We start from the raw sequence: 8,217 nt of genomic DNA, 5'->3' as shown, positions 1-8,217 counted from the left end.
GCAGAAAATGACAGTAACGGGCCGTAAGTAACTGAATGCTGGAAATGAGCCCAAGAATAAATGGGCCTTGAGAAGGCCGAAAGATAACTTGGGCTGGAAATGGCCCAATGGAATAATGGGTCGTTAATGGGTATAAAGTGATACACTGTTCATTACGGGCCAGTTTCACCACGGGCTGTTAATGGGGCAAGAGTTGCAAAGGGCCTCATATGGGCCGAGACGTCATGGGCCATACATGGGCCAGAAGTTAAAACGGGCTGGAATCATATTGGATGGCCCAGATGACGCTACCACTACAAGAAATCTGTTAATACGTGACGGATACAATCCGTCACCGACCTGCACAAAGTTGTCATGCAAGGGCATACGTGACGGATTTCAAATCCGTCACGTATATCGCGTCATAATTTGACCACTGCATGCTCCATGACCACTGCATGCTCCATGACGGATCATCCAAAACCGTTAGGAACATTGACGATTCTTAGCCGTCATGGATGGCAGTCAACTAGCATGCTCATAACGGCGTTAACTTGTCTACCACGTCATCATCTGATGTGGGATCTAACGTGGCAGCCCATGTAGTAGTCAGCCCATCAAATTTTTTGGCCCACTAAATTTCAGCTCAATGCAAGTGTCGGCCCATACAGTAATCAACCCAATTATTAGAATTTAAATATTAAGATACGGCCCGCTAATTTCACTCCAGTGACATTAGCCCATCCCTCATTTCTCTTGGTCCATGAAAATTTAAGGTAATAAGAATTTGACAAAAAATATCTCATCTCATTAAAAAAAGAAAATTACATAAACACACTAGAAAATACCTATACATGAGCAAAAAAAAAGACCCAAATAAGATTAGTTTTACAAGCACGTCTTGAAGATCACTATGCTACTCCACAACCAGCATCGCAGCCATCAAAGCGAGGCCCAACGCTCATCGGACGTCAACCACAGGTCATCCAATGTTCCTAGACATTATATCCACCCCTCCACACCAAAGTCGTGAGAACAAATGTCTTCGTTGCTGAAAATACTCCATAAACCAATATCTGCCATGTGATAAAAAATATGTCACATTATAAAATATTATAGCCAGTATGTTAAACTAGAATTAACTTAGTACTCACTTTGTTCCTCTTTTTAGAGATTTGAATATGAATTACTCCCTTCACTCATTTTGCTTCGAATGTAGTCCATATTAAAAATTTCTAAAAAGACTTATATTTAGGAACAAAGGGAGTACATGCAATCAAGTCATATATTTTTTTCACTCCCGCAATGCAAAGTAGTGCAACAAAATCAATCATACTATGAAAACATTCTAAATTTCCTATGATGCAATCTCATGTGCTGCGAAATATAAAGTATGTGAAACTCAGAGAAAGTATAAAAAGTCAAGGGGAGAACTTCTGTACCCACTGTAAGAATAAATAACATAAGTAATACTTTTATTCTGGTAACAAAGGCAAACATCAAAACAAAACGTGTAATAGTGCAAGAGAATCAGACCCGCAAAACCATCTGTAACTAATCAAACTCACATCTCAGAAACTGAATCCACCTCTAAACTGAACAAAAACATGATTTGTATTCAGATTGCAAGTGTCATCTAGATTTGGGGGTAAAGTCGAGAGATGGAAGAAGCTCACCACGCTAGGAGGGAAGGAAGACGCAGCCATTGGTGAGCTTGTCCACGCAAGATAGGACACAGGGGCCAAGCGGGTGCTGGACTTGCTGCTCCATCTCCTCCGGCGAAGAGAGCTCGTCGGGGATGGCTGCTTCGAGGAGGGCGTCCTGTATGGGTGGAGAAGGCAATAGGCATTACTAGCACAGAAATCAACCGTAATAAATAGTTCATATTTGACAACACAAGCAGCCTTTCCAATATGATGATTCTCAAGAAAGAGAAAAACATTATCCAAGAAATCAAGAAACAAAAGTGAAATGTTAGATAGCAACATAACCATTCATTCAGGGAACATAAGAGGTGGCAAAAGCAGCAGCAGGTAATCCTTATAACTAGAGGCTAAGCATCCAGAGTTGGCTACAGTTAGCTACTTCATAGCAACTAACACCGGCCTACTTCATAGCAACTAACACCGGCCAATAAAAAGTAGCACAAGTACTAGATACCTATGAGGGTGTGAACTTGGTGCCAATCAGTTGGCCAACCTTGTGGATATGGAGATCTTGTTTGTATGAGTACAATTAGCAAGCAGTTGTATATTATCGAAGCCATTTCATTTGCAACGGTATCATAATAAAAATGTGATGTAAAATCCTGGTGTTGTGCACTAGCACTATAGCAACAGTACTTATCAGAAATTACATTAGCTTCTTAAAAATGGAAAGGAAGAATTGCATCCTCAATCAAGTATGCTGGCAATCAAGGCCGGTCCTGAAATTTCAGGGGCCCGAGGCGAACTAGAAAACAAGGGGCCATACAAAGCATGGCACCAAAAACAGTGATTTATATCGACCAAAGGTGATATATATTGTTTTGAGGAGCTTTATCATTAACAATAACAAGGTATAATCCATTTGGAAAAAGGTGTGAAGCTGATATATGTACACAATGTGATTGAAATTCATGTAAAGAAGAACAGTGGTATTAGATCTTATGGCATTTCTATTTTTTGTTGTTGGAAGTTAGACAGATGGAAGACAATAACTTATCTTTTGCCAAAATCATTTTCCCTTAGTTCGAGTACAAGTTTGTAGTATTTCTATAGGCACAATCCGACATTCAGACTTGGACCAATCTAACAAAATGAGATTAATGTTGGAAGCTGATATAAATACAGTCAGAGGATTGACCATGGATTTTCAGCATGAATTCATCATAAAATTTGCCTAGCTAGAATTAACAAGTCCTGACCCAAATCATACACAAAATCAGCGGAAAAGAAAGCACAACAGAACCCCATGTTGTTACCTGGTTGTCAACCCAACAGAACCCCCAATCAGCCGATTAGGCAGATAAGTATGGCGCACTAGTTAGCTGGCTGTCGCAGAATCCTATAGGCAGATAAGCATGGCGCATCAGCAATCAGTCGTACTATTTGTTAAAAGATTATTTTGTCCATGTGTAGAAACAAATACAGAAACTGATCTTGATAACATTTGGCATGCCCAATAACAGATTAAGGTGCATATTTGATAGCACAAGCAGCAATTTTTCCCCAAAATTAAAAATAAGATTACCAAGCTACAGACTAACCACATCCAGCACAAGCAATTTGTCCCATCAAATGTTTACTAACGACAATATAGGCACAACAGCACAACCTTACCTAGCGCCATGGCCATTGTTCACGGGCGGGGTGTGCTTCTGTTGTACTGGCGCTTCTCCTTGGAGTTTGAGGATGAGGAGCAGCACACGCACTCGCCACAGCTGTCGTCGAGCAGGACAAGCCACGGTGCCCACCCTCTTCCCGGATGGGTGGCTGCACGGTGCGCCGCATCCATGGATCCTACGGGATGAGGTCCTCCGTGCCGCCCTTCTCGAGGTGGACCATCAGGAAGCGAGGGCGCGCGTGAGGGCACTATAGACGACGGAGAAGAAGCGCCATAGGCGGCCGTAGAAGGGCCGACGACGAAGGCGATGCCGGATGGCGAAACCCTAGCACAGGAAGTGGTTTTGGGCAAGCAGTTGAGGTCGAGAGGGGGAAATCTTGCCGGAGGGAAGGATCGATCCAAGCAAGGCGAGCTCGGTGGTGTGCTCCACCCCTGCAATATCCGCCGGAATCGCCCGAATCGGGAGCGGCGGCTGTGGCGGCTGAGGGAACGGAGGAGAGAACGGGGATTAGGGTTAGATGGGTGTGGACTTTGGATTAAATAGGCTGGCTCGAAATTTTTGCCATCGCCCGCGTCAGCGACTTAAAATTTTGCACGTCCACGCGCGCTCTCGAAACTTCTGGCGCGTCTGCTTTTTATTTTTATATATGTATATATATACTGTTGACTACATTCAACTGACATATGGGCCAACCCACCAGCCACACACTACACATCAGTAGGAGTCATCGGTGACGCCTGGATAATGTATTAAAAATCGAATGGCTTGATCGAGTAAGTTGATTTGTGACGATTTTCATGACAGTCCATCATGTCCATCATAAAAGGGCTACCTTCTGTAACACCCCAGATGTAACATGTCCCAATTTGGCGATATATCAACTTGACCTTCATCCAATTCTTGTGGGTTTTTATCATGTTTGGCCTCATCTTGTTTGGTTATGTGGTTTACTCTTTTCATTGTCATGCTCACCTTACCATATTGCATTTTGTGCCTCTTGTCATTTTGCATTCCATCCTCATCATGTGCTTGTTGTGATCTCATACATATTATGTTGTTGCATGTTCAATGCATAAATCTTGCATCACCACCTCCTCCTCCCCTCTACTTCCTTCTTTTGCCAAGTGCCATTTTCCTTTCTCTTTTAATGTTCATCTTCTCCCTGTAAATCTTGCACCATGCCTACATCCCCTCTGCCAATTTTCAACTCATTTGAATATGTTTTGGTTAGGTTAAAAATTGACTCAAGTTTGAATTTAATTCAAACTTGATTTAATTTTCTTCCTTTAAAAATCCCCAAAGCAATTTATTCAAATAGTGGATAACTCCAGGAGCTTGAGAATATTTTCTTTATACTCAAACTCCTCTCCTTTTACCCTGTGCTTTTCTGTTTCTATTTTTGTTTGAACAAATAGAGATAGAAGAGCATCAGCTTGCAGCCAGCAGACCGCCGCAGCCCCCCCTGGGTCTCCCGCAGCCCAGCCGAGGCCTTTTCTGCCCGCCAGCCCAGCCAGCGCAGCCAGCCAGCCCGCTTGCGCGCTCACCTGCTCCCGCTCGCGTCGACGCCGTTTCTCACCCAGCCGCCCCGCTACCCAGTAGCCCGTACGCCCACGTGTCCCTCGTGACCCCACTAGCCAACCTCTGGCAACAGCGCACCCGCCCCTCACCTTTTCGTCAAGCTTGTGCCGGGCTCTAACATGGCCACGGCCGCGTCAACGCCGTGCTCCACCCGTCGCTCTGGCCCCCCTTTTAACCCCTCTCCTTGTCCACACACACCCTAGGGTTTCCCTCTTCCTCTCATCGCCGCCGCCGGGTGCGAAAACCACCAGATCCACCACAACCGCTCCGTCCAGAGCGCACCTGAGAGCGCGACCTCGTCGCCGGCGTGCTCTCCGGCCACCCCCTCCGTGTAGATCGTGTTCTTCTTCTTCCTCGTCGTCGTCTTCATCCACGACGTCGACTACGGTGCCCCGGACGACAAGTTCCTCGACGTCCTCTGCTTCCATCTTCCTCTCGGTCAGGACCGCACCAAGGTTCAGAGCTCCACTTCGTCGCTGCCGGCTCGTCTCCGTCAACCACATCGTGTCCTTGGGTGAGCTTGGTAATGCACCTCCCTCTCCCATCCATCCCATGGCATGTAGGCACCCGTAGGACTCAGCCGATCCATGTCTTCCCCGCGCTCGCAGTGCTCCGGCGATCTCTGAATTTAATTGTGCGAAGTGTTGTTCTACCGTAGCGTGCTCGCGTGTCCCCGCTCTGGATCCCCTCTGTCGCGCTCCCGCAGCTCGCTCGCGCCACTCGTTCACGTCTCGCGTGCACCCTTCGAGCCTCCCGCAGCTCCGACGAGCTCCTCTGCCGCTCGCTTCGCCCGGCACCTTCTCTGTTCCGCTCGTGCCCGAGCACACGCGCACGCGCGACACCACGAGCAGCAGCCACGCGCTCCCGCACCTTCTCATGTTCCCGCACGCCCGCCGGAGTCCCTGTGCCCCGCTGGTTGCCGCCGTTGCCCTCGCCGGCGCCATCGTCTTCTCCATTTGTAACAGAGGAATTTGATCTGGTGTATCTCTAAAAGGGGCCGAACCCCCCTTTTCTTATCAGTAGTACCTAGCTAGCCCAGTGGTTGTCCTATGCAGAACCACACCGGGGAGACCCGGGTTCGATCCCCCAATCAACCGTGTGTATGACAGGGTGGCCCCACCTGTCATCCTCCCTTAGCCCCTTTTTTCCTTTATTTTTTATTTTTATTTTTGTTATTTCCCAGCGAATATTCCATTTCTGGCATATGGAATCTATCCATTTCTGGACGTTTCCAAATAAGGAAAATGCCAAATCTGTCATATTCCATTTAGGGCAGGTTTTATCTTAGTGCCCTTGTGATGATTTTTCTACAGCAACCCCAACATATTATATATGTTTTTGGGGTAAAAAATCCCAGCAATCCAGTGGTGGCATTATCTTCTGCATTTGAGCAAGTTCATAAACATGTCATCTCACTTCATGTTGCTGTTTTGTCCTTTATGTGTTTGTTCATGCAAATATGCTAGGTGGTTGTTTTGCACATGGATAGCTTCATTTTCATGCCTACTTAATGCTAGTAATTGTTCCATGCCATGACATGCCTGGTAGTGAGCTAATCAAGCTTGTAAAGATGCCATGTTGACTCTGTTTCTGCTATGTCTAGTATTTTCACTAAGTCTGTAGAAACTGTTATCTTTTGCATTATTGCCATGCTATTTTAGTCATGCTCTAGTGGTTTATAGATTGAGCTTAGTGTTCATGTTTCGTAGAGCATCTCCTGTACATCACTGCTATGCATTTTGTTCATATGTTTGGGTGCTTTAGCTTATTTATACTTTGCATCCAAGTGGCCATGTTGCTGTTTTAAGCAGTTTGCATCATATCTTGTCTTGCTTGTCAGTTGCAAACCGTGCACCCGAATCCGGTGATCTTTATATCGATTTCAACCGAAATCATCTCATCTTTCCAGCGGCATACTTGGTTTGCCAAGTTCATGCCTTGTTCATCTCTTCCCTCCCGGAGCACGCATATGCATTGTATATCACATCTCGCATATCATGACATGTATTGCATCATGTTGCTTGTGCATTGCACCATGATTTATTGTGGTTCCTTTGCTTGTGTTCTTTCTTTGGGTAGAGCCGGGAGACGAGTACGTGCACGAGGAACCTGTTGAGTACGCTAACGAGGATCAAGCCTTCGACAACTCTGAGAACCTTGCAGGCAAGATGACCACACCTTCGATGTCACTTCTATCTTTGCTTGCTAGTGCTCGCTCTATCGCTATGTTAGCTCTACCTGCCACTGTCTATCATGCCTCCCTATTGCCATGTCAAACCTCTAACCATCCTGTCCTAGCAAACCATTGTTTGGCTATGTCACCGCTTTTGCTTAGCCCCTCTTATAGCGTTGCTAGTTGTAGGTGAAGATGAAGTTTGTTCCTGGTCGGAACATGGATATTTTGGGATATCACAATATCTCCTGCTTATTTAATGCACCTTATATACTTGGTAAAGGGTGGAAGGCTCGGCCTTATGCCTGGTGATTTGTTCCACTCTTGCCGCCCTAGTTTCCGTGATACCGGTGTTATGTTCCTTGATTTTGCGTTCCTTACACGGTTGGGTGATTTATGGGACCCCCTTGACAGTTTGCTTTGAATAAAACTCCTCCAGCAAGGCCCAACCTTGGTTTTACCATTTGCCACCTAAGCCCTTTTCCCTTGGGTTTTCGCGAGCCCAAGGGTCATCTTTATTTTAACCCCCCCGGGCCAGTGCTCCTTCGAGTGTTGGTCCGAAATGGGCAGACTGCGGGGCCACCCCGGGGCAACTCGAAGTCTGGTTTTACTCGTAGGCTGACCTATCCGGTGTGCCCTGAGAACGAGATACGTGCGACTCCTATCGGGATTTGTCGGCACATCGGGCGGCTTTGCTGGTCTTGTTTTACCATTGTCGAAATGTTTTGCGAACCGGGATTCCGAGACTGATCGGGTCTTCCCGGGAGAAGGTTTCCTTCGTTGACCGTGAGAGCTTATGATGGGCTAAGTTGGGACACCCCTGCAGGGTATATAATCTTTCGAAAGTCGTGCCCGCGGTTATGAGGCAGATGGGAATTTGTTAATGTCCGGTTGTAGATAACTTGACACTTGACTTCTTTAAAATGCATCAACTATGTGTGTAGCCGTGATGGTCTCTTCTCGGCGGAGTCCGGGAAGTGAACACGGTTTGAGTTATGCTTGACGTAAGTAGTTTCAGGATCACTTCTTGATCACTTCTAGCTTCTCGACCGACGCGTTGCTTCTCTTCTCGCTCTCACTTGCGTATGTTAGCCACCATATATGCTTAGTGCTTGCCGCAGCTCCACCATATTACCCCTTTACCTACCTATGAGCTTAAATA

The 8,217-nt window shown here is 46.2% G+C and overlaps 1 long non-coding RNA gene across 1 annotated transcript; it reads right to left on the bottom strand.

Annotated features, from left to right (window-relative positions):
- Positions 1-709: 709 nt before the first annotated feature.
- On the bottom strand, positions 710-3,839 carry LOC119291126. The gene is made up of 4 exons (XR_005142222.1): positions 3,300-3,839; positions 2,942-3,024; positions 1,656-1,800; positions 710-1,055 (listed from the first exon to the last, which is right to left on the bottom strand). It is a non-coding gene; the product is annotated as an uncharacterized LOC119291126 (long non-coding RNA).
- Between the last annotated feature and the right edge of the window lie 4,378 nt (positions 3,840-8,217).

The sequence above is a fragment of the Triticum dicoccoides genome, chromosome 4B (genome assembly GCF_002162155.2).
Source record: "Triticum dicoccoides isolate Atlit2015 ecotype Zavitan chromosome 4B, WEW_v2.0, whole genome shotgun sequence".
Lineage (NCBI taxonomy): Eukaryota > Viridiplantae > Streptophyta > Magnoliopsida > Poales > Poaceae > Triticum > Triticum dicoccoides.
The sequence above is the reverse complement of the archived record's forward strand: the minus strand, read 5'-3'. Positions and strand labels throughout refer to the sequence as shown.